The sequence below is a fragment of the Ambystoma mexicanum genome, chromosome 4p, assembly GCF_040938575.1.
Source record: "Ambystoma mexicanum isolate Mex_15411 chromosome 4p, UKY_AmexF1_1, whole genome shotgun sequence".
NCBI classification, from domain to species: domain Eukaryota; kingdom Metazoa; phylum Chordata; class Amphibia; order Caudata; family Ambystomatidae; genus Ambystoma; species Ambystoma mexicanum.
In genome coordinates this window covers 1,048,720,604-1,048,747,338 of record NC_090927.1, presented here as the reverse complement: position 1 = coordinate 1,048,747,338, position 26,735 = coordinate 1,048,720,604, and the positions used below count along the sequence as shown (strand labels likewise).

The following is a 26,735-nucleotide window of genomic DNA, read 5'->3' as shown; positions in this document are numbered from 1 at the left end:
ACAATCAGTAATACATGAAAAGGCCCTCAGCAACACCAGACAACAGCACTCAATTACGTATGCGTGAGAGAGGCAAAAGAAGAACATCAAATGTTTTCTGTAATCACACACTCTAGGACTGAAATGTATGCTAGCCACGAAGCCTCAGTCTAAGTTTACTCGGAATTCCTACTTTCTGCTTCAACGCAACTGCAGCTCTCATTTGGAAAATATCACGGGGCAAAGTGATCGAGTGGTAAAATCAAAGTACAAATCTCAATAGCTACACCAAGTCTTCAGAGATCCTAAAGATCCATATTATCGTGTAGAAAGCAAAAATAAATATAAAAAAAGAGGAATGTGTGTACTAATGATATGGGAGGACATAAGACCTCCGAGGGTACTGGCACCTTTCATTGTACCTTTCTGTTCTAGAACTGATGGTGTACATGTTTCCTGTGCAAGTAGGTAATCAGAAAACATGCACCAGAAATTGCCCATGACCACACGGCTTGACTATATATCTGAGCACCAGATTTGTGTGCGTCACAAGTGATTTCACCATTACCATCATGCATGAAGTGTGCCTCTCAAGCACTAAACAAACTAACTATTGGTTTCTACCTGAATTCAGATTTAGGTCTATATGGTTTGCATGCAAACACAAACGAATGTAACCATTTGAAGTAAAAGAGCCAGAACCCAATTGCATGGATGAGACCGTGACAAATTACTTCAGGGGTGAACGAGATGAATTACATTCTTTTGACATGAGTCTGCATAAGGGATAATTCACGATTACTGAACCTATCAGAGTTGGTTATCGCAAGTGAACATAGGCCATTTTAACGGTTGTTATCTAATGAGGGAATGCCAAGTTGAGAATTTGGGGAAAGTCAAGGTCAGGAAGGAGCTATAAGAGGACACACCAGCTTCAATAAGGGAGACATAACAGGACAATTGTATTAAGGAATGACAAGGTGAAAAACGGACTCAAGAGTGGGTAGAGAAGAAACAAAGTTAGCACCTGGCTTCTCCAGAGCAGCCAATCAGGTTGCTCAGACCATTGGCTGAAGTCACTGATGATGACAGGCATTCCGAGCAAGAACAGCTGCCTTGAATCTGCCAGGTGGCATGGTGCGAAGGGTGATGATAAAGGTGGGTTCCAGCTTTTTCAGTGCATGGGCTTGTCAACTCACTGCCTCCAAAAAGAGATACACAGAAGAGAAATCCTTAAAGCAGTACAGTTCAGCTGATGGCTTGGGGGAGAAGGTGGTGGTGAAGACACTTTATATGCTGATTAAGCTCCTCAAACGTTTTGAACAACAAAAACAATTACTAAATGTCTCTTTACAAATCTACTCGGGCTATGAAGGCCTGGAACAAACATAAAAAGGATTTTTCACACTCGCCACAAGGACTATTTAGTTCCAGTAAATTTAATTTCACCTTGCAATGCTTCGTTTGAAGCTTGAAAATCGGTTTATCATTTTACCGTATCTTGAATAGAAATTCGCTGGGAAGCTAAATCAGTTTGTATGCACATACCAGGTACCCCATGTGCTATTTTTGTTTCGCATTATAAAGAGTCCATCATCCCATATGTGTTTGGAAACAAAATGCATTATTTTAAGATTTGAAGTTTGTCAAGGTATGAAATACCACAGCGTTTCTCCGTTTTATTTTTTAACTGCACACTTCATCTAGCTTTTGCAGAATACAGAAAATAAAGAAAATGCCCACATGTAAATACTGTGTATCCATTAAAAGTGTGGTTGCCCTTATCTGATGCATTGAGTGTTCAAGCCTGTCCAGTAGCACAAAACAGTCCCGCAGGCTAGAAATTGATTCCCAGAAGAGAAAGCTGAACGCCCTTGGATTTTAAACCCGCAAAATATTTTCTTGAGGATGATGAACATTTTTAAATCGATATTCTTTTTTATTTTACTGTACTAATTGTCACATATAGAGGATACTTTGGCAAGCATTGGCCAAGATTACGGGTGTGTAGAAAAGCAGATTCATATAGCAATGAAAAATAATTTAATTAAGTGCATAGAATAAGTCAATTTAATAAGTGCCATGGTGGCGACCCCTCAAACTATTAAAGGCGTTCTTGCAGAATTAGAGTTTTAGGGGATTTTCTGGATTTGAGGCGGTCAAGCTCCAATAGCACTGGAATCCAGATATTGGGGACGGTCACAGGTAGTTACTTTTCATCAAAGGCCTTGCTTCTGTAGGGTGCTAGGGACTGTTTCTTCCAAGTATTGAATATGAACGATCGCCAGGTGATGCGTTTGATGAGGCATTGGCAATATACTTGGTAACAGAGTCCCAGACTGCTCTTCTGGTAATACAGAGGACTTACAAGTAAATGATGTGCTGCATAGGCATCTAATATAGGCTGCTTAGGGCTCCTGGGGCACAGCAGTGTTTTCTGAGGGGGAATCATGTGCAGAAGGCTAAGGGTGAAGCAGCTGATGAGCAGAATGGAAGAGATGATGCGAAAAGAATAGAAATTGGTCAAAGATTAACATGTGTTTTTCCCCCCTTGGTTTGGTAATGGATTGCGATCTTTGGGATAGCTGAAGCTGGGACCCGAGCACATATAAGGTTTTGTCTCTCGAGTTCAAGCAGAGTTGGCTTGCATTCCTTCAGGCTAAAACTGCAGACATGGACTGCTTGAGGAGTTTGGAAAAGGTTTGTTGTTGAGGTGGAATCTAAGCAGTGTGTCATTGGCGTATTTGTTACAAGTAAAATTTAAATACTCCAGCATGTCGGCGAGGGGGCAAACTAGTAATTTAACAGCCATGTGGAGAGCAAGGAGCTTTGACGATTTCGCCGCAACAGTTCAAATAGGCTGGGGAGAAACAACCCCATCTTACTGTGGCAGAGTAATTTGCCAAGTAAGATGTGATCCAGGTAAGAGCACTTCATCTGATGGCCATGCAGGAGTCCAGTGTTGACAGCAAGATGATGTGGCGTCATCCGTTGCAGTCAAATCCAGGATTGGCCACTGCACAGTTAGAATTTAGGTTTTGCAGGATATCTTCCCTGGTTATCAAGCAAAGCAATCTCTGCTTCTCCCAGCCCTGAACCAGGATTGCTCATCATCAAACAGATCATGCCTTTCAATGAACACCTGCATCTGTTTGATTGTAGCTCTCTGAATCAACTTTGCTTTGAAAGGGGTGGAATGGAGAGTGGGAGATCGTTTGTCATGACAGCAGGGTCTACGTTTTGTTTCTTTAACAGTGGTGTAATCACGGATAATTCCTTTACTCCCTAAAAACGTTTTCTAAGAACTTTGTAATAAAAAGACTTTCAGTTATTCACTAAATAAAAATTCCTGTATCCTGAAGGGCAAGTAGTACATCATGCCTGCCTTCAGGTGGCACGTTCACAAGAGATTGGGGGGGAAGGATCCAGTGGCTGCTTGCGAGTAGACTTCCTCTACTGTTAACTTTAGATATTTGCAAGCATGAGCATCACAGTTTCATTTGCACATTTTGTGACCAATAGAATAAGAACATTTTCAGAGTTCACCAAGTTTGGTGAGAAATTATCCAGGAAAAATCTGTAGAATTATAATGAATGTATAATGTGTATAAAGTATCAACGCTAATGGCCATCTATAAAGGGTGCAACAACTATTGTGTTTATTTTCGTGTCTCTGAAAATGTGTTTCTGAAAAAACATTGTCAAAATCCTTTTTTTTTCTCATGACTTCAAACTTTCCGGGAGTGTAGTAATCGACACATTTCCAGTGCCAGAACTTGTGCGCCTGAGATTACATTTAGACTAATGGTGGTCTTTATGCGATTCACGTACAAACATCCTGTACGATGGAATGATAAAAATAGCTTCAGGCCTTACTTTTGAAAAATAACTTCTGCACGGTTCACTGCAGCAATGGTATCAGATCCCAATTACACAGGTTTCATTATTTTTCTGGAATTACTTTGGTAGCTCAAGTACCCGTGTTTTTGGCAGTGGAACAACAAACTTGTAGATTCAACTGGATTCTACTAACATGCATTCATTTTGAAATTCGAGGTTTAAGAACAAACATGCATGGGCCTCTGTACCTACCAATCCAGGTTGCAAGAACGCCACTTACGTGATCTGTCTTCTACATTTCAATTTAGACAAATCCATTGAAATATATTTTGCCCTTTATTTAAAAATAACATTCAGTACTTTCAACTAATGTGTGTGACTATCTCTCAAACAGTGTGCAGGACAGAGCATCTCTGGCTACAGAAGAATCAAGAATAAGAAAAAAAACTATGACTGACTTCATAAAAATTGTGAGGAGAGTTTAATAGGTTTTTTATTAGGGGTGAATCAGTCAAACTCTAGATTAAACAGGGGCGGTGCCAGCCTCCAAATTTTGGGGGCCTTGATGGCCGTTTTGAAAACACCGCACAGAGCAGGGGGAGCGACAGAGCAATGGGTTTAATCGTCCCACTCCAGCGAGTGGGGCGATTAAACCCATTGCTCTGCCGCTCCCCCTGCTCTGAGCCCAGGAGAATGAATCGTTATTTTCCCCTTTTTTGGCCCATTAGATTAGTCTTTCACCCCAATTCAGAGGCCATTTAATTTCACAAAGACGCTAATCATTCGAGGCGTGGGTCATCTAAAAGTTGAGCCTAGCAGTGATGCCTTTGGCTTCATCATAGGGAGTCTACGGATAGCCCCATGGAGGCTTTTGTCCTCTTCCTTGATAAGTTTAAACGTGATGGATGCTGCAGGAAACCCAAGTAAATAGACTGGCTCTTCGAGGTGAGATATTTGACACGCGCTCGCTTTCCCTGGCTGCATATCATGGCAGAATGATGACCTGACTCAAAGTCGGAGGGCGTAAACCCTCCCAAGCCAGGAGCTGGCAGCGCTGAAGAGGTTGCAGTAGGTTTGTTTCTTAACAGGAGGCAGCCAAAAGACCTGCTTTGACCCAAACATCACACAACAGCACATCCATACCCTACACAGGCTTAAGGTCTGGTAGTTGATGCTTCTGGACTTGGTTGAGTATTCATTCCGCCAGCTCCCATGGGTATGTGGCCTATGGCCACCAGCCTTTAACTTTACCTGCTTCTGCTACTTACAACCTCCCCAAGCAGGTGTTGCAGGGGATGGTAGCAGCATGACGACAGTGGCGGTAGAGGTTTAGAGGAAGAGGGCAGTTTTCTCCCATATGTAGGTCAGTAGGCAGCACTCACATTATAGGCACTGTCCCATGTCACGGATCATTCAATTTCACAAATTATTCTGTGCCATCAATGTGTTAATTAATCATGCTCTATTTCTGCCAAATGGCTGAAAGGCCCAGTTCATACATATGTAAATATTGCAAGATGAAATTCAAATTATAGCAAGGCGTCACATAGTTCACCAGACCAGCGCTTTCACTGTAGAAAACACCGAGCCTGTGGGACTCTTAGATAAATTGCCAAATATAAAATAAAAACAATTGGATATAAAATGTCATATTTATTGACCAACACCCCTTCACAAATACAAAATAAATAGGACGTTACTCTCATGCTATTTGCCCCAAAAATTAACATGGATAATAGACAGCTCATCACAAAAGCGGTGCATCATTAAAATGCTTTGATTAGATCACCCGCTGATGGCAATTCAAGTAGATTTGTTGTCAGACTTGTGACACGTTTAACAGCAAATGCAGGATTAAACTAGGAGGTGCATATGCAAATTGTAGGCTTTCAACATCCACAAAAGTAACTATTGAGTAGCTTGTCAAAAGCTGAAGAAATGCCTGGAAATAGTATTTTTCTAGAATTCAATACATCACAGTTCTAAAACATTGATTGCATAGTTGCCTTATTCATATTTTGGGAATTAAGTGTTTAAACAGAAACTTTTATTATGGAAAGATATACAAAATGAGGCCTACAATCTTCCTGGCAAGAGCAAGAGAAATTATATGCATCGACTATGGCAATTAGTGGAGGTTCCTGCTTCTTTATTTCTGCCACCATTATAAGGACACTCGGGCTGTACAATTGCGAACTATCATGTCCAGACATCGAATGCCATTGCATATTTTGTTTCAGACATGTCGCAACCAACAGAAAGTGTTTTCGATGTCCACCTTTAATAGGTGTTTGGAGTACATATATCTAAATTGGTAAAGCATATTTCTGTGGCGTGTGAATACCAGATTCCACAATATCAAGCACAGGTTATTACACATTTGGAGTGTAGAACGAAATAGTAAGAAGATAAAAGGCATAGTGCAGCTATAAGCAAACAACAATGCATTTGTTTTAAGTGACTGGCTTTCCTCTAGGGTAGGGGTGCACAACATGCAGCCCGTGGTCTGAACGTGGGCCTTCAAGACATTATTTGTGGCCCTCCAAGTCACACGAGTTCAATGATGAGGTGTTACCTGGCATAAAGTCAGTCCCTAGATCTATCATATCAGGTGTGGGAAGCTCTGTCTTTGCATCACAAAACGTGCTGTTTTACTTCTACTTAAGAAATGATTTCAGTCGCAGAGTACATCAAATCAAAGCAGGAATGACTTTGAAAGGCTATGCATCATGCATTATAGTATAAATAAAACGTCCCATCTTAAAACCCATGTTTTTTTTTCACTCATACGCGCACACCAATACCCATACCACTCTCTTTCTCATGGATGGTGCAACCCACTGTATGGGACTTGTGTGGTACATTCAGCCCTCCAGCAAAATCCTTTGTGCACCCCTGCTTTAAGGTGTGAAACGAATTTATAAAACACGTAAGCCATATTGTAGCCTTACAGGAAGCCTTAGTATAGAATCCTCTGATTAAAAAAGTGCACAGGGCTAATTTAACCAAGAGAATCTGAAATGCATGATAAACTGAAGCAGTCTTTGGACTTCATTTTTGCTTAGCTTAGCAAATTGGAAAGGGGAACCCTCAAAACTGCTGGGAACAAAACCTGAAATAATTAGATTGTTTACCTTTCCTGGCCTGATACAGTTAAAATGCACATGATTCACACACAATGTATTCTATCAATCCAGCCAGGGCTGGCTACAGAGATTATTTCAACACACGCTACTCCAGATGCCATGTAATGGAACCTAAAGATTACTGTCAAAGAAAATCTAACATATTTGATCATTCATCAAAATCAGAGGCTTGTAAAAAGGCATTAGCCATGAGAGGTTAACAGAAACCGTGACTAACATTCAGATTGCCAGCATCAGACACACTCCCTTTGATTAGTTAAGGTGAAAGGTAATTTAGAATGCACACCAAGACAATTTACTTTGAATAGTGGTAACATGTAAGGGAATATTTAGGCATACATCGTCTTTGCCTTCTGGTGGAGAACTGCCCCAATTTCACACCAATGAAATAAATGAACTTGAAATGAAGAGAAAAATACTTAAAATGTGTAAAAATGAAATTAAGTGGTGCATCGTAAGAAAACATCCGATTGACACCATATCTGGAGAGTTTGTAGATAAGAGTACGCTCTATCAGAATCCTGAAAAAGGATTACATATTGCTACATTGAGAAGTGTCTGCAAATACAAAAGTTGCAAAAATCATACAAAATTAACAGATATCATCCAACATCTAAGAATGTTCACCTAAATTGCAGAATCTAAAAATGTAAATTTTATCAAGATAGTACAGCCGAGTCAGAAATTCAAGCATAAACATAAGATTAGCATTTCTTCAGAAAGACAATGCTGCTTTGCACCTTTTCTGAGTTGGCTGGAAAACCACACCCCAGGCAAGGCACCAGGGATGGAGAGAGGAAAATATAATGGGATACCCATCGAACAGAGGGGGAATTATGGAATATTGGGCGAGGAAGGTTGAAGGGGGGGGGGTAGATTGTTCATTGACCAAGGCAGAGAGGTAAACAGCCCATAGAGGGAAGACCATTCAGCGTTTGGTGAATGATTTCCAAATATGCCACCTGAATTGAGGGTTTGCTGATGGTATGATGCATGGCTGACTGGGCCCCTTGCTGGTACTCCCAAAATCAGAAGTTGAATCTTTAACAGTAAATTTAAAGGAACCTTTACTAATTTCCTACTTTTTCCAACTTGATCAGGGTGACATCTGGGAATGTAACTGGACTGGTAGCACAGGGAGTTGCATTTTGAAAACAAGGACACAGGTGCTAATTTCCAATGTTCTGTGTTCCTTATATATATCAAATACAAAGTGGGATGTGGTTTCTTTGGGGACCAGTCCACTTTGCAGTGAAAAACGAAATCCAAAACATGAAAAGCATGTTAGCTGCCACTTAAAGTGGGATTGCCTTTGTAAAGCTAAGTATTATTTGCATATACAGTTAGGGGTTGAAGCTGGTGTTGCCATTTTGATAATGGTTGAATCATGATGCATTATGGCCTAAGCAACATCATGTAGTTAATACTGCAGATGTAGACCATAGTAAAAGATCAAATATTTATGCCATGAAAAGCATGCTGAAAGAATTGATTTAATTCATCAAAAGAAGGAGTGAAATGCAAATTCTCTACATTCCCCGGTCTTTTAATGCATAGACAGTCAGGTGTAATGTAGGAGGGAAGAGGGTCTCCCACTAAATATCAGTTACTGGAGAACACTACATCTCCAGCCTAGAAATATAAAGATACTGAAAGCATTATATGCAGCCCACTTTTAAAGCAGGCATGCGTTTAAATTTAAAGGAAAACACCTTCATGGTTAATGAAAGCCATACACATTTCTATAGAGAGCTGCACCGACACATTCATAAAACATAGGACACAGGTGGACTCCGAACAGAACAAATACATTCAGAGAACATTACTTTTCAGAGAATTCAAACTTACATGAGCCAATACAAACCAGTTACCTTTGCATGTGCCCGGCTTAACACATAGTCCCATGATAGCCAGACATTGTTGAAATGCAAGTGGACTCTACAAAGTTAAAACATTCACCATTTCATGCCTGCACAAGGGGGGTTGGTGGAGTATAAAAGTATCAATGTTGATGTTCACATCAACTTTCTCCGAAACCATCCTTGTCTGGATGGTGGAGAAAATCAAATGTTTAATCATACTTGCATTATGTGAAATGGATTTAGTCCTACATTATATATTATGTCAATGCCAAACAGAATGTTAGAATAACTAGCGTCTTTTAGAGTATCATAATATTTAGAGGAAGACTGTGATTGAAAGTGGATGCCTTTGTGGTCTTATAGTAGTGAGATTCATATAGGCATGTAAAACTTGGTTTTGTATAGTTTTGTATATATACACACCATTATGTAGGGATCTCCAAGGTAAAGCTGCTGACCCAATTGTTGGAAACTTTTCTTCTTTTAAATAAATTCTGATTTTTGAAGACCTCACCGTCTGTTCTTTGCCCTGAACTGTTGGGTGGGATTGTATACATGGGAGTATTAGATCTGTGCGTCGCGTCTGAGTGAACCACTAGCAACAAATATAGAAAAAAATGCTCAAGCATTTGCCTCTTCCATTATAGAGGCAATGCTACAAGGGTTGCAATATTGGCACTCTTGTGAGCCATCATAGCTGTATGGATTTGCTCAGTGTTGTTGCATTTGACCATCACATAAGCCAGGTTCGTTTGGGACCATCTTTTTGCAGCCTAGTCCATTTTTGATTTTTCTTTGTGTGATCAATGAGCAGGACCAAGTTACCAATATTTAGGTAGGTTTTGGGTCAGTGGTGTGCCTTATGCAACATTTCCGAGAGTTTCTTTCTCCCTTTCTTTCACTCTCTAATAGTTTTACTCCTTCAGCCACATACCAAGGCTTCCCTCGCTGATTGACGTAAGAAAGGGACACTCCTGCTCGGAGGCTTGGATTGATCTGTAAATATCCTGATCTGACCGGTTTTCCCAACAAGTCTCCAGCACCGACCACAAAGCATGGTCCAAAAATATCTAGTGTACCATTATATTAAATAACAAAAGTAGCTCTATAAAAATGCACTTGTAATGCAATTATAAGAAGCATTTTGTGGAGAATCGATCTCGTGAGATCTGCTGCAAACCGGCGAGGTCTTGTGACCCAGGGAAGGTAGTAATGGACATGCAAGCATGGGCGCTGGCATTGATTCAGCATGCGAGCAATAGAGCAGAGCTCTCTGTAATGCGCTAGAAGCAAAACGCTCATTATACTTGCATTAAACTTGTTATCCCGATCTTTATGCAGAGTACAATTGGTTCCTTCATTGATACACATACTGGTATGTCACTACATTATTGACAAAGAGGCGCGATCGACGCAGGAAAAAGAAATGAGAAATTCAGATAGGAAATGCAAGGTGCAACACCACACCCACCCTTCTTAGTGACATGAGGCTGGCAAGTGATCTCACAGCCACAGTGTATGCTGCGTGTTACGACATATATGGAAGCTTTGGGTGGAGCTGCATATGCACCAGAGAGGAAGGAAGCCATGCTTATGAATGCTATGGGTGTTGAAAGGAAGAACAGTTGGAGGATTGAGCCCAGAACCTACAGGAAGAGTGGATGATGTGTACAAGGAAGCTGCAAGAAGGATACCAAAAGGGTTCTTCAATAAAGAAAACATTGTACTGAACACATTGCAATTGTACACAGAGAAACAAGACATGATGGAACCAGTAGATGACATCCTCAGAATTCAGGAAATGGCAGCCCTATGTGAATTTGGAAATAGTGCAGAAATGGCAATTAGAGATATGGCTAGTTTTTGTAAACAGTAAAAAAATTAAATTAAAAAAAAAAAGTACAGGGTAAACTCATTTGAGAAGGAAATTATACTGGACAAGGCCATTCGGATTTCTAGAGCAACAGAAGAAACGCAAATAAACTGCAAAGAAATGGGGAGTGGGGTTACATACATCGATGAAGTATGCACGTTGCAAATAAGGAGAAGGAAAGATGAAGTGAGAAAAAAAGTGATGTCAAAGAAAGTATAGAAAAGAGAAGAATCAGTGAGATGTGACATATGAGGCCAACGACAGACGGTGCCCAGTCAAGGGAGGAAAGGTGTAGGAGTCAGGGTTACCAGCAAATGATACGGAGATGTTGGCAGAAAGAGGTAGAACATTCCTGAAGCCTAGGCAAAGAAGGACAGCAAAGGAGAGATGGAACTAGGAACAGAAGGGTTTTTGTTCAAAAGTATTCAGGGGAGCTCCCTAAAAACAGCTTGTGAATCTAAGCTGCTGCACATTCAAAGACTGGTATACCAAGGTGCTCTCCAAAGAGAAAGAAAGCAAGAGGTCCTCTAAATTAAATTGAGCTTGGGTGCTTGGACAGAGTGGAGATTGCGGAAGAGAAGTAAGCTTGTCAAACTAAACAGATTGTCAAGAAAATCAAAGGAGAGAGAAGTACTCATTACATTAACATTGGACAAAGCAAAGTGTACCACAGGAATGTGACAACCGAAAAGGCAAAGTACAAATATAAGTGAAAATCTTTATTTTTTAACTTACAATTCCCTGGAGAAGAATTAAAGATGAAACCAATGTAGAGGTGGAAGGAGAGAGAGAAAAGGTGTATAAGAAACAAAAGGACATAGGCCAGGGTTGTCCAACTCCAGGCCTAGAGGGCAGGAAACATGTTGGATTTTCAGGATACCCATTAATAATATTCATGAGAAATGTGCATACAATGGTTCTAATTGCATGCACAATTTTCATCACAAATATTAATGAGGAGCAGCCTGAAAACCCGACAGAATTCCTGCTCTCGAGGCCTGGAGTTGAACAACCCTGGCATAGGAGATGGCGAAGGCACTTAAGTAATGGGAAGTCCCATGTGGGGAACCATGATGCTATCAAATCAAAGCAAGCATAAAAGTGGCCCTGAATGGAGGAGTGACTGATAAAAAACAAGAGTTAAAGGACATGGGAAAGGGAGGAGTGGGGCATCTTGGTCAGAGCAGAGGGGCTGCCCTTCTCCAGAGCCTCTCTTGCCTTTCACACTTGACGGAAGCCCACATTTTTGAAGGTCCAAAAACGGTCACAGCACTAGCTCTCTGGAAAAGGAAATGCGACGGTTGCGGCGGGGCCCCATGCTGACTTGTATCTTAAGTACAAGGGTTTTTATTTAGGATTTTAGAAAAAGCATGGTCCAAGAGTGCTCGTCTACTTCTGAGGCCTGGTCGGGTTCTTGGGGAACTGGTGCTAGGACCGTCACTCTCTCGTTTGACTTCTCTGATCTTACCCACCTCCCTAACCCAGGAGTCCTTATATGGATATTAGGGCTAGTCAAAGTAACACGTGTCAGTTTCTGGCTTAGTCTAATAGTGGGTTGTCCCAGATTCGATGGCGGACCCACCCCCTAGCAGTTTTCTAGGTTTTCCCCTAACCTAACCCGCTTAGTAGTCTCAAGTGCCCGTTTTGCATCTGTGCTGTTGTATACCTCTGTAAAGCACTACATTATGTATCTGTATTGTTGTATGCCTCTGTAAAGTGCTCAGTTGCTTCGCAAAGCTAGATCTGCGCACAGTAAATATAATAATAATGGAGGTATACATGGTGCCTTCTTCCACCCGGTGTCACTCACCTCTCACACCTCGCTTGTACCCGACCCTGCACTATATTGGTCTCTAGAGGTTCTCCTCCCACCATGTCACTGTACCTCTGATCTTTCACTCTGTCTTTCCACATTCACTCTTTGATCATCTTTTCTTACTATCACTTTTTCGTCCAACTACCCTTCTACCTCTTATTTGCTCTACGCTTTCCTCCTTCCTCTTGCTCCACTTACTTGACTCTTGCTATTCTTCTTGTAATCTCTCACTTTACGCTGATAGTTACTCCTATTCTACTACTCACTGTCACACTTACTATTCTCTTGCTCTGACTATTTCTACTCCAAACGTAACCCTCGCTATCACCCTCTACCAATGCTGTACTGGTTCTACTCAGTAACGCTCCCTACCACCTACTCCACTTCCAATATTATCCTTTACCTTCACTACCACTTACTCCCTTCCACCGCATTCACTACTCAGCTATTCCCACTACCACTATCTCCACTCCCAACTACTACTACTACCTCGGCCAATACTACCCCTAACAGTACACCACTCCTACTCTACCTCTACTCTACTCTTCACACTTCCCCGCTCTCACACTCAACACTCCACAGAGCCACCCCCGCCCCCCCCACTTAACAACAGCCTCCGAACTCCAATCATTCTCGCCTTCTCTGGTCCCTCAGATGCTTTTTTCACCACCTCCTGTCCTCACCCTACTAACCCACATAATCATTCACATGAACCTACTTAAAAACCCCACCCACTCCCAGGATTGCCTACTTATCTTAACCAATAGCTTACCTGGCTCCAGAGGTGAGTGTTATGGGCAGTGCTTGGGAGGCTTCAAAAGAGCTTTTAAGCCCCGCCCCTTTCCAAAACCGGGATTGTGTCCAGGGACGTTTGATGTGAAAAGCCTCCATGGGGCCTTAGAATACAATACAATACAATTCCTGGCAGTTTGGTGGGGTAGAGCCCTTCCGGAAGGCATTATTTAATGCCTAACAATTCGGTGGTGGGTTAGCGGAGGCTCCCTTTGGGTGCGGGCTCCAGTAGACGCAAGTCTGCTGGATATACGCCAGTGTTGTAGTTGATGTGGCACCCCTAAATTCTGTGCATCCCTTTGCCATGTCCTCCAGGCATTGGGCGAGTGATGTTGAGTCACTCTCTGCACTCTGCAGGAGGATGCACTCCGCTTCTCCTGTTGTACCGTAGCTCTGGCACTGGGTCCGCCGGTACCTCTGGGTTCTTTTTTGTGGACTAAAAGCCACCATCTGTGTAGGTAAGATGGGGTGGAGGAGCCTACCCGCACTCTGGCACTGTGGTCGGGTTGGGGTGGGCTCCCTACCTCCCCCTGACACGGCCACAATTCTGGCCCAGTCATACAGCCTACAGACCTAAACATTAAACAGACCGAGGTGTTACTTTGAAAAACGTGGATGAAAAGGGCAGTTTCAGTACTGATAGAGACTCCGAAGAACAGAGCTTCTGCAGGTTGCTGCAGCGGAGACCGTAAGAAACAGCCTGCAAGGAAAGTCAACTTACAAAAAAAAGAATATAATTAATTTGTTAAATCATGTTAATAAACTAAATATCAGCAGTCAAGTCTCACAACATTTGGAGTGTTGGTAGGGGGTGAATACCAAGGGCCAGTATTTGGGGTACATAGCTGGGACAAGAGGACATCTGGTAGAGGTGTGTGCTTGGGCAAGGGCTGTTAACTACTCAAGCCTGAACATACCCGTTTCAATGTGTAGTCCTCTCAACTATATAGAAAAATAATATATTTATATAAAAGTGCTGAAAAAAAGGTTAATAGTATAGGGAAGGGAGGTGTATGGGGGAACCCCAAAATGCAAAAATACATTTAGATTAGTTTATTTCTTCAGAGAAAATTACTTCGCAATCCGTCTGATAACCTTGAAACCAACAGCTGGCAGGAGCTACTTTTGGTCCCCCAAGCCAACCGGTGCCAAACAAATACACCTATGTGAATGTAACTATGTGCATTTCCGACAATCTATAAATAAACATTAAGACACATCTATACGACATTTAAAGCATGAGGGGTTATAAATAATGACAAAATGATATGTTTGCATCTTACATGAAAGTTAGATATGTAAAACGCTATAGACTAACTCTGCGTTCCCCAGTGGTAGCTCCTGGTCACTGGTTAACCCAGTAGCTCCTTTTAGCATGTGTTTTTCTCACACATTTCCCCTGCAAGTATATGCGGTGGGGGGGGGGTCGGGGGACCCCTCACACCTCCCCCAAACCCCTCACACCTCCCCCAAATTCCACTTATATTTTTCATTACCCTAATCCTCGCTACCCCCTCCCCCCACCACCACCCGTCCCCCATATAGAATTGCAGGGAATGTGCCCTCGCAATTCGTCATTTTCGTGTTCGACATTCTTTTGCTGCAGTCATGACATGATATGCACAACTTAATGACTAATTCAAGGTGATTGAGGAAGGTGGTGGCAGCTGGAGCCTTCAGGATACAGTTTATCCCCAAAGCAACATCATACTCAAAGTACAATGCAGCATGAAGTGCTTTAGGAGAAGGTCGGTTTCACTTGGAATAATGCATTTTTCATGCGTGGGACTGGCTACTGCCATCACTGCCCTTTATGTGGGTGTCCTTCCAGTCCGTTACTAAGGGCGCCCAGAAACTGCAGTAATATAAAAGGTGAACCAAGGCCTGAATAATCCCTCACTGACCACTACAGCTAAGGTAAGGTAACTAGTACCTAGGCGAACTGGAGTAAATTCTGACTTGACTGAAGAGTCCACAGCTGGTCACCCTCACTCCTGTAACACCATCAATAGCAAAAAAACACTGCAGAGCTCCAACAGAAAAAGTGTTTTCTTCCCAGACAAGATTCCGGTTTAGGAGATGAGCTTCCAAAGGCTCAACAGCAATGAGCGAATTTAACGTATTTCCTGGCAAACAACTTGCTGTGGCTGGGCCAATATACTAGAGGAAACCCTTTCACCAAAGAGAAGCGTTGACTGTACCAAAGAGGAGTGCTGACTGCAAATGCCAAGTTAGCCTTTGCGGACATGTACATGGGCCTGGACCTCACGAAAAAGGAAGAGGAAATGACTGAGAAACCACATGAAGGCTTTGCAGCACTATTCCATCTTAGGCCTTCCAAGAAAGGATGGTTTAATGGTGGACACCTCAAAATACAAACCAGAATAAGCAAGTACCTGTATTAGGGCCTGCCACTGAGCAAGCATCTCCAACTCCCCACGTGAGGTACACAGTTCTCCCTTTAAGCAGTGGTTTTGCGGCCTTCCAAAGTAAATGCTCATCTCATTATAGATTCTATACTCATGAATGTTTAACTGCCTTTAAATCGTCAATTCCCAACAGCTGGGGCGGCCTTTGGATATCCCTTGGAGCGAACGAAGTTACTAATCTTAGCATCGAGGGCCAGAAGGATGAAGCAAAATTGGCACAAATTAGCCATGCCCGCCTCAAATGTAGAATAGCATTAAATAAACTGCTTGCCGCCCGATGTTCCTCTAGGAAAGCAGTCAATGCAAGTTAACATTTTCAATGGATTTTAGGAATTTTACGACAAAACGAAATTTTGGTGGGCGAAAAGGCAAACTGCCCCAGATGTGCTGTCAATGTCCTAAACGCAGGCCAAGGGCCACACGCAGTCACTGTTAGGACAGGCATTCTTGTAATGGCAACATTTTATCTTTGAAACCTATACTTTGTACAGCTAGAAGCTGGCCTTTTCAAAAGCCTACATCTCAAATAGGGCATGGTTTTTAGCCGCAACACAAATGTGATGCTGCTGTGGGATTCTGCAACCTCTGAAAGAACCCCCCCCCCCCCAAGACGCCTTTAAAATCTAGCTTTCCATTCCTTTTGGAGCTAAATCTCGCCTCCCCTCCCAAACTCGGTTCTGCTCATCTTGTGACCTGGCAGATGGTAAGAAAGTAGGTTCCATAACACATATTTGCATTATCTTAAATGAGTCTGTATAATTTGCCTTCAACCCTCCCACCATTGTTTCTGCAATACGGGGTTAAATCCTTGCCATGGAATTGAACGACATGAATATTAAATCCATGCCAATTCAACCTTTTAACACCAGAAATTGTTGATCCAAAAATTCTAAAGATTTGTTCCAAAACTTGCTGAAATAAAAGAAACGTCAGGATGGAGCCGTATACTTCCCGGCAGCAGCGGCCAGAGCGAAGGCTTAAGTTCAGCGGTAGCAACAACAGCACAGCATCACGAGCGCAGTTGACACCAGTATCAAGCGCTCAGAGTTCCAGATCAAAGGCATGGACTTGCAGCCTGGCTGTGTGACCACTGTGACAACGGGGTCAAGCCTCAACGGGAACAAGAGCCAGTGTGGAGAGTTTGAGGGAATCAATCTACGTGAAGAACATCGGTTGCAAGGATGTGCACCTCGCACCCACAAACCCTGCTTGTCCAGGCCTCTGCCCCAGATCCCGGAGGAGCTACCCGCCAGCCTGCACTGACTGAGTCTGACCACCTAGAACATTTTATCATCTGGTGGTGTTCTTAATTTTGGAAGTTACTTGATTCACTGGACTTCAGCTTCTTCACTGGTCCTTTGGAACTTTTAGAAGTTTTAAGGATGGTCTGCTTTTACGTTATGAATGCTTTGTGGCGGTGGCCTGGCTTTTGTCTTGCAAATCACATTTTTGGCTTGACATTCATTACTTTCTTTTGTATGGCTCATGAAATCATTTTATTTTTGCTTTGGTATTACTTTGCTCTTTTACCTTCTGTTCCATCTCATTATATTGCTTATCCCCATTTGGGATAAAGGGCTCTACAAGTAAAAAAAGAAAAAAAAAAAAGAAAAGGAGATGTTATGTGCGGTAATGCAAGGAGGCACCAGTCACATTCAATGGCCGGCGAGGCAGACTCGGGGTAGGATATAAGAAATAAACGAAAGATGCTTTACCAGAACAGTACTGCAAAAGATAGAATAGTGAGGTCACAATTTAAAACATTGCTTTGCAGAAAGGGTAGGAAACCAAGCGTTTAGAGTTTCATATTCAAAAAAGTAAAAGGAGAAGAATTAGGGTTAATTCTTTAGTCATCTAAAAACATCAGGTTGAATTTAAAGGACAATTCAAGATGCACTCCAAGATTAACAGGGACCCAAGTTTCTGTATACAAACATGTTAAAAGGAAGATCAGCAGGTATGAATAATAATAAAGCACAGTACTGTAACCGAGAAATCTCTAAAATAAGGGAAGAATTATGTGAGTATAAGCAGCAAACTAGACGATAAAAGACCATGTTATCACCAGTCCGTACATGCCAGGGCTTAGTGAAAAAGTACATAAAAGGAAGAGAAAATACAGCAGCATGTATGTAACCACACAGTAGTACATAAAAGCACAAAGGTAGCATGTTGGTGGGTGGCCCAACAGTAAGCAAACCCGCCCCCGGTCATACATTTAAAAAGGTAGCAGGGGACAGGTAACTCGAGATTCAGTGTCTGCGGACCAAGCACAAGACAGAGTTAGCAGTAAGCACATACGGGGTGCATCTCAGCACTGCATGCAGGTGTTAATGTGAGGGTAGGTGTTTACAGGACCTGGGTTTGCACAGGCTTTCCCAAAATGTAAAAATCACACTTCAGTGGAGAGATGTGATACTGGCGAGTATGAAGAAAATACTCTATCCTCTAGACACTAAAGTTGGTAGGATTTTAGTATTCTGTGAAATGCAGACTGATCTGGAGTGCCCCATCGGCACTGCTACTGCTTTGGGCCTAACCAGATCCATCAAATTGGGCTAATGTGGGAATGGCCGACTGCATTATTATTCCCAAAGTGGCATAAGATTAGAGCAGAGTGCTCTATAAGTTGGTGACCTATACTGTCATAGGACCTGCCTCAATGTTGTTCTGTACTAATTGGACCATGGAACAACCAAGTGCGGCAAGCAGAAGCCAATGTTGGTCTTGGATGCATCAGTTGCTCCTATTATTTTTTTCCTGCACTGCGCTCCAAGTGCTCGATCGCATTTGGGTACTAACCCTCAACAACCCACATGCTTCCACAGCCTGCATACTTGGAAGATAAAACTGACTGATTGCCATATGCGGGGTTGTGAAAGCTCTGGCTTTTTTTTAAAATTAAAAACAATGATGCAGGCAATTCTCTTTCGGAAAGAGAGGTTTCCTAATCAAGGCCTCTTTCAGATGTACTATACTTTTAGCATAAGCATATTTGCTGTAACCAGTCTCCTGTCATCTAATGCCCCAGCTCTGTGATGGCATAGAGTGGGTGCAAAGGTCACTTGCACAGCCCCGACAGCTGCTGGGACACAAGGTGCCTGTAGGCAGAAGTGGTAATTTAACTGCAGGCACCCCTCATCTAAATTCAAATTCTCCTATCTGGAAGGCAGAGTCATGAGAGTCTTCTCAGACACAGACAATGCCCCTCCTTACCCCCACCCCATTTCCTGCAGTGTCCCTCAAGGCTCCTGCATCACCCACACCCTCTACAACATCTTCACCAGACCCCTCGTCAACATCTTAGACTCCCTCGACATAGCCTACACCAACATACAAATCCTAATCCCACTCTCAGGCAACACCTCAGGACTACAATACTCTCAACAACATTTACCACACTATCCAGGATTGGATGGCAGCAAACCACCTCTTCCTAAATAGCGACAAAACTGAGATTCTTATTGTCGCTCGCCCCATACCCATAAGACTCAATTCTCAATACACCTCTTTCCAAATCGACCAGTGTGCGATCCTAGTCTCATCAACAGTAAAGAGACTGTCTACTTTGACGCCTCTCTTACCCCATCGAGACAAGTGAGCGCCATTGCATCCTCAGCAGCAACCGAAGTCCTCAACTCAGCCAGACCCTTCTTTTCACAAAACAACTGTATCACCATCGCCCGGGCTGTCATTGGCTCAAAGCTAGACTACTGTAACGTCCTCTTTACAGGCATGTCCACCAGCAACATCAGAAAACTGCAAACCAGTCAAAATAATGCCTCGAGAGCAGCCCTAAACATACCAAAACGGGAACACATCTCCAATGCCATAAGGGAAGCTCATTGGCTGCCCATTCAGGAAAGGAACCACTTCAAAACCTTGCCCATTGCCCAGAAGTGCCTCTCTAGTACAAGCACCTCCATACCTCACTCCGTCCATTCCACTAGACCTACCAGGACCCCTACCCAGACTGACTGCTTGTGCCAAAAGTAAGAAGATGTAGAGCAGGATGCACCAGCTTCCCCTGTTGCGCAGCCAAATGCACCAACTTCCCCTATTGCGCAGCCAAACTCTGGAATGACCTCCCACCGCCCCTAATGTCTGAAAAATCCTACTGGGTCTTTCAGAAAGCCCCCAAAACCCAGCTCTTCACATAACCTCCCTATCGTTACCACCTTCTCTACCACCCCTTGTCTCCCAATCTCGGTATGCTCAGAATGACTAATATGTATGTAATACTATTCTCTGTGCAACCAATGCTTCCTTACGTATATCTCCCTTCCCCTACTGTCTGTCTAAATCGTGCTCCCCTCACCTGTACCTGACTTGTATGTGCAACAGTGCCTCAATGCCTCTGGGTTGTATTTGCGCTTTACAAAAGAAATAAATGGTGGAATGTAGAGAGCCTGGGGCACGTAAATCAGAAAATATAAGTCATGCATTGTTCTGCATGGTGACCTTAAGCATCGCACAGTTGTAAAGCCACAACCATTTGGTATCACACCATTGTTAGCTCTGTGAGCAGGGCTCAACTGACAAGATGGCTTAAATTGGCATCTAGGTTGATGGTCTGCACATCTGTTGTATGGCGCAATGGCCAGGATGCTGCCTCTTTGATTCAACAGCAGGAAGGGTTAACACCCTACTCCCCCAGGCCTCAGACATTTCCCCCAGATGGTGTAATGGGAACTGTGCTTCAGAAAAAAACGATAAAGCCAGCTTTGTACCAGAGTGCTGATCACTGGTGCCCTTTTAAAGCCAGCAGCCAAGGGAAGGGGGTAGGGTTGGAGTAGCCAGCAAGGCCAGGGAGGCATGAAGAAGGATCCCACCATCTTGATTTCTGTCGTTTATTTCCTTTTCCCGACCCCGCCATTTCCTGCAAGCAAAGTGTCAACAATGGCGCGCAGCCCTACAGATAAGGGGTGTATATACCACATAGGGAAATACTGCAACAACAAAAAAAATTGTGAGTAAAAATGCACCCAACAAAAAATGGGAAACGCACGTAGGACCTGGTGCCCCTGCTTTCATCCACACAGCTCCATGGATACGTTTGTTGCAGTAGTGCACGTAGTACCACAGGAAGAAACTACTATTATTACCGCCTAATTGGAAGAAGTATGCATGTGTCTTAATTGGTTTCAATAAATACGTGTAAAGGAATTATTACAAAAACATTTCAGTATTCCAGTTATAGCATATTTTGTACTCGGTTATAAACTACTCCCATTGGGAATTGGACTCACATTTTTACTCCCTCAAAAATAATTTTACTCCCAACTTTAAAGAATAGAGAGTAAAATACTCCCACTTCAAAATCTTATCTGGATCAGTGATAACACCCCCTGGCCACAATAAGTGATCAATATGATGCCATCACTCTGCGTCTCATTAAACAGGTATGGTAAAATAAATGAAACGGGAAGGTTGTCATATTATGATCTCTTTGTAATCTCTGTCCCCAGATTGAGCCCAAGTGTTTATTTTTCCGTTATATCTCAGCAGACATTAATTAAGGGCATTCTCTGGACCTTTTGGCCAATATCAATGCTTGCTTTGAGAGCCAATGTGTGGACATGCGCTGTGTAGAGTGCAAAGCTTTGCACTTTCGAGACATCTAGAGGCACTGGGTGAAGGGCACCCAGCAACCATCTTTGGATTGTACTGGTTCTAACTAGTTAGGACCACGGAGCATTCATTTTAACCGGGTGTGCGTCAGTGGGTGGTGTACCAACACCCCTGCGTGAGGAGGATGGGTTAAGAAGCTGTCAGCAACATGGAAGCAAACCAGATCTGAATCAACAAATCATCAAAGGGTACTAAGAATGGATGACAGGCATGGATGTGTTATGAAAGGACTCATTGTTTCATTCGTGGAGGGAAAAACCAGCTGGAAGTGGCATAGGGTTGTGCGGGGTCAAGCCTCTCGGGAAATATAAGGGAGGTGAGCTGGAGGGCGGGTCAGGTAGACCTTGGTAGAGAGGTGGGATAGTATGCCGTCTGGCACTTGCAAGTCTTGGAATAAAGATTTGTTGTTTATCCCCTGAAGACTACCAGGTGATATTTTCTGTGTTTGTTGACAAAGGTAACTGGGTGCGATGTCATAAGGAAAAGTGCACTCGTTACAACAGGGATGGTCCGTTTACAGCAATCTTGCTTTATTATGTTGTGTTGGTTTTACCATGCACTGCTGCAATTTGTATGGTCTCTAGGCACTCACATGGCTTTGTAAGAAAAGTTGGTAGGATTGATTAGTGAGGGAGAGCGGGATAGGATAGGATAAGATAGAGGTTGTGCTCGTCTCTTGATACATGCAGAACCAGGAGAAATTGGCATCTGTGCTTGTGAGCTTTCTAGGTGTGCTTAGCTATGTGCACTGGGCTTGTTGTGTCCCGAAGCATGGCATGGAGTGTACAAGTTGTCTACAGGTACTGAGTTTGTAGCATGATTAGAGAAGGGTATTGATTTTTATTTTAATATTTTATTTATTTCTATAGAGAAGGGTGTGTAGTTTGCTTGTTTTTGGTGGGTTGTTTCACTAGCCCTCTGGGTGCGTGTGGTACGTGGGAGCATGTGGAAAGAGAAGGGAGTTGTCGATTCGTAGTGGGCTCTGGGTGTGGAGTAGTTTTATTACTGGTTCTTTCTGTATTGTCCCGTGTTTGCTTTGGTCCAGGTGTATGGGTTGTAGAGGTGCATGTCTGTTTATCTCTGGGAGTTGAATAGCCAGGTTTTTAGTAGTTTCCTGAATGTTAGGTGGCCTTCCGTCATTTGGATTTCCTTCGGTATCATGTTCCATGGTTTGGTTATCCGATAGGAAAAGGAGGTTGGTCCTTGTGGTAGACCGTAGGTGATATTTCTAGATTTTTTATATGAATGGTGGTTGGTGTGTTCTTTCTGTTCGGTTGGTGAGGAAACATTTCAGCCATTGTAGTGCAGAGCTTTTAATGCTGCATTGCTCCAGTTTCTTTGCTATGCTGTGTGCCCGATTGTGTCAAAAGTGGATGATATGTCCACTCGTTTGAAGGCAGATTGTGTGCCGTTTTCCACATTCATTTTGAGGTCATCGCATATGGAGATGAGTGCCGATTCAGTTCCTCTCCTGGGTCTGAAGCAGACTTGGGATTGGTCAAGCATTTCATTGCTTTCAACACGATTGAGTAGTTCTTTGTAGACGTGGTTCTCTAGAATTTTCACCGGGTATGGTAGATTTGAGATAGGTCTTCTGTTTTTTTCCATCTCATCTTTTAGGAGGGGTTTGTTGGACGCTATTTTAAATGATTTTGGTACTAATCCTGTGCTCAGGAATAGATTCATTAGTATTTATTTATTTCTTAAATTTATATAGCGCGCCTAACCCTTAGGTATCTGGCCGCTTGAGCTAAGAAAATGGCTACGTTGCAAAACTTAATTGTACCGTTACAAAGCTGATGAGGTATAGTATTGATGCATACTTGTTCTATAGCAATACCAACTGGGGTCACATTTCTGGCTTAGACAGTTACCATACAATTCTTACATTTAATTTCCATCATGCCCGTCTAGTCTGCGGAATAGGGACAGATGCTAGAGTGGGAGATTATGGACGATTCTTGATGTCTTGGGTGAAGAGCCAGGTTTTTAGTTTACTACGGAAGGACCATAGTGACGGGTCTGTCCTAAGCTCCAGGGGCACAGCATTCCAGTAGTTGGCTGCGATAACAGGGAAGCTGTAACCTCCTGCTTTTTGTCTTTTGAATCTTTGCATAGTCAGTTGCCGAATATAAGCAACTCTGGTTGGCCTAGAGGACTGTACTTTGGAAATACGGTTCGAGAGGTAGAGCAGGGGGCAGTGTTGTACAGACATTTGTGTGCGAGTGAAAGAATTTTGTAATTGATCTGGTCTCCTACTGGGAGGCATTAAATGTTTATGTGGTCTGATTTGGGGATACTAAGTGCCGCTCTGATTGCGTTATTTTGAACGCTCTGCAGTTTAATGCTTTTCGCTGAAGAGCCTGCAAAGATGGCATTACAACAGTCAATCCTGGAAAGGATCAGTGCTCTGGCAAGAGTGACGCAGTACTCCCCGTTAAGAAGGGTCTGCATGCTGTGATGAGTTTGGCAGTGTATGCTGAGGCTGAGGTAATGGTGTTAACTTGTCAGGTAAGGGTTAGTGATGAGTCTAGATATAGCCCTACCATTTGACTTCTTTGGCTACCATGATACTGTTGCCGTCGATAAAGGATTTGTATGAAGGTGGGAGGTTCTTGAGACTTGACGGGCTACATATGATCTGAATCTTTTATCGTCGTTAAGACAGAGCTCGTGTTACGCCATCCAGGCTTGAATGGCGAGGTAGATGGTGTTCAAGCATTTGGAATCTGTGTCATGATTCCCAGTGATTGTCAAAAGTATTTGGGTGTCACCTGCATAATTAGTATAAGTGGCACTCAATTTGTCTAGACGGTCAAAGAGCGGTTTTGTGAATGCGTTGTACAGTGTTGGAGACACAGGATCCTTGTGGGACTCAGCACGTGACTGGGGTAGGAGGTGCTGCAGCTGTGGGGGAGAAGACTCTCATTGAACGGTTAGATAGGAATGATTCAATCCAGCTGATGGCGTTGTTTGAGAAGTGGGCATCGCGAGCTAGGTGGTGGCATAGAATGTTCTGAATCACTAAATCAAATGCTGCCAAGATGTCCAATATGAGAAGGATGGCTAGGTCACCCCGATCTCCAATTTCATCCATTTGGGTTTTAAGATCCAGTAGAGCCGTTTCAGTGTCGTGTCCTGGGCAGAAGCCCGATTGGCAGAGGCCAACGAAGTTATGCACTTCGAGGTAATTCTGAATGTAGGCTACTCGGTCTAGTATCTTGTGATGGGCAGATAATTAGTTGGTACGTTGGGGTCTAATATAGGTTTCTCAAGCAGTGGTAGTACCCATGCTTCCTTCAGGTTTTCCGGTACTTTCTTAGCGGCAAAGGAGTTATTGATCAGAGTTGTGATACACAGGGCCAGGTTGTCTGTGCATTCTTTGATCAGTGTGGCAGGGCAGATGTCACCTTGGCACCCTGACGGTTTAAGGTCCTTTATGGTTTTGATGGTTTCTGCTATGGTGATGGGTGTGAATTCAAACCTAGGGTGTGTTTTTGGAAGACGGTGTTCCACAGTGGTAGGTTGGGTAGATGAAGCAAGCTTCAATTTTTTTAAAAGTAAAAGTTAATCTTATGTTACAATTGCATTATGGAAGTTGCAGAACTCGCATTAGCAGGGAGGCATTAAATTGCCGAACCTTGAAGTATACTATCTGGCCAGTCAAATCCAACATGTAGCAAGATGGCTATCAGAAGAGCAAACACTCGAGCATAAACTTTTGAGTGCTGAATGTACCCCTTATTTCTTGAATGAGAGGATGTGGTTGCCTAAACAACACAGGGTGGGAGAGGGCAGACTATTAAGCCTGGGAGGGAAGATGTGGTTTAGGGCTTGCCAGTTATTGGAGAAACCGTCCCAGTGTTCTCCACAGATTCCCCTAGTGGCACTAGAAGGAATAGATGAGCAAATGAGGCTGAACATCAGAAGGAAGGCATAGTGACAATGGGGGATGTGTGGCGAGACAGAGTGGTTGTAGAGTTTGATGCACTAGTGGGAAACACTAGGTTGCATCAGGGACAACACATTACATATTGTTGGCTGGTGAGGATTATCAAGGGTACGTAGCCAAAGAAGTGCTGGCCAAACGACCTGAGGCAGTCCTAGAAACATTTTATGATGTTTCTGACGGGGGCCAGGAGGTCTCCCGCGTATCAGAGTTACTGATGTCTGGCGTTGGGAAAGAAGTGGCCCAGACGAGACGGAACTGCGAGGAGGACGTGGGAGAAGCAATGGCAGATTGACTTTGGGTTAGGGCGCAATACCATAAAAATGTATCGAGAAACGCGAGGTTACAACAGATTCAGTTATACATCACCCACAGAGCATACATGACCCTTAAGAAAATAGCTCAGTTTAAACACGCAGGTGCACAGAAATGTCCGGAATGTGGGGAGGCGGATGGTACACATGTTTTGGTCATGCCCCAAAATAGGAGATTTCTGGAGGGAGGTGGGCCACTTTATGGCGGGAAAAAAACAAGATAAACTTGGACATGAGCTCTCCATGGGCGTGCCTGTTGGGTGGCGGGGGGAGGGGTGTCCGCATGCCTAGTAAAGCGAAACATGTGAGCAAACTAAAGGACCTGGCATATTTACTAGCGAAACGCAGGATAGCAATGAGCTGGAAGGAGAGTAGGAAACCACTGGCACAGGTCTGGTGGAAATGGGCTGATGTTGAAACAATGGTATGGCACGAAGCAGCTAGTAGAGGTGGGGAGGTAGAAGCAGAAACGCTGGTTGCCTGGAGACAACTAATAGCAATATTATCTGTGTCAGACCCGGTCAATCCCGGAGAAGATAACCCATCAGAGGCTGAGTAGCAGTGAGAATGTTGACGGAAGGGAACAGGGGTATTTCGAGAGGTGCTGTAGGCTGGGGATGTTGGGGGTTAGAGGGGGAAAAACAAAATGCAAACTGCAACTGTACGGAAGATTTAATGTATACAATGGTGTGTTGTGCTAAATGGTTGTCATGTTGGAAATATATCATGTTGAAGGGATGCGATTTTGTCCACGAGTGCCTTTTGTGTGCTTTTGCACCAGGCTTGGTCCTTAATACAGTGGTCTGCGGTCGGTGATGGTGATTCTAGTTCCCATAGGACAGAGAAGAGCTCTTTAGTGCCAGAATCAGCATTCTCAATACGTGTATTGTATGCGTTACACTTGGCTTGGAAGGTGACTTCTTTGTATTCTGTGGCTAGTGTGGTGAACTGTTTGTTGTTGAGAGGGAGTTTTTTTTCCAGTTGCTTTCTGCGTTTCTTTTTTATTGCACAAGTCTTTAAGTTGTGAGGTGAACCAGTGATTGATATGAGCTATGGGTTTTGTTTTACAAGTGCCCAAGGGTGCTATCACATTAATAGCTGCCT

The 26,735-nt window shown here is 43.2% G+C and overlaps 1 protein-coding gene across 2 annotated transcripts in view; it reads right to left on the bottom strand.

Annotated features, from left to right (window-relative positions):
- CEP85L (centrosomal protein 85 like) overlaps positions 1 to 26,735 on the bottom strand; it is a 1,005,009-nt gene that overhangs the window by 879,821 nt on the left and 98,453 nt on the right. The window contains exon 2 of one of the 2 annotated variants that reach the window (XM_069606619.1): positions 1,007 to 1,177. The exons of the other annotated variant lie outside the window; for it this stretch is intronic. The gene's annotated coding sequence lies outside the window, so the exon portion shown is untranslated. The remainder of the gene's footprint in view (positions 1 to 1,006; positions 1,178 to 26,735) is intronic. 2 annotated transcript variants of the gene reach the window in all.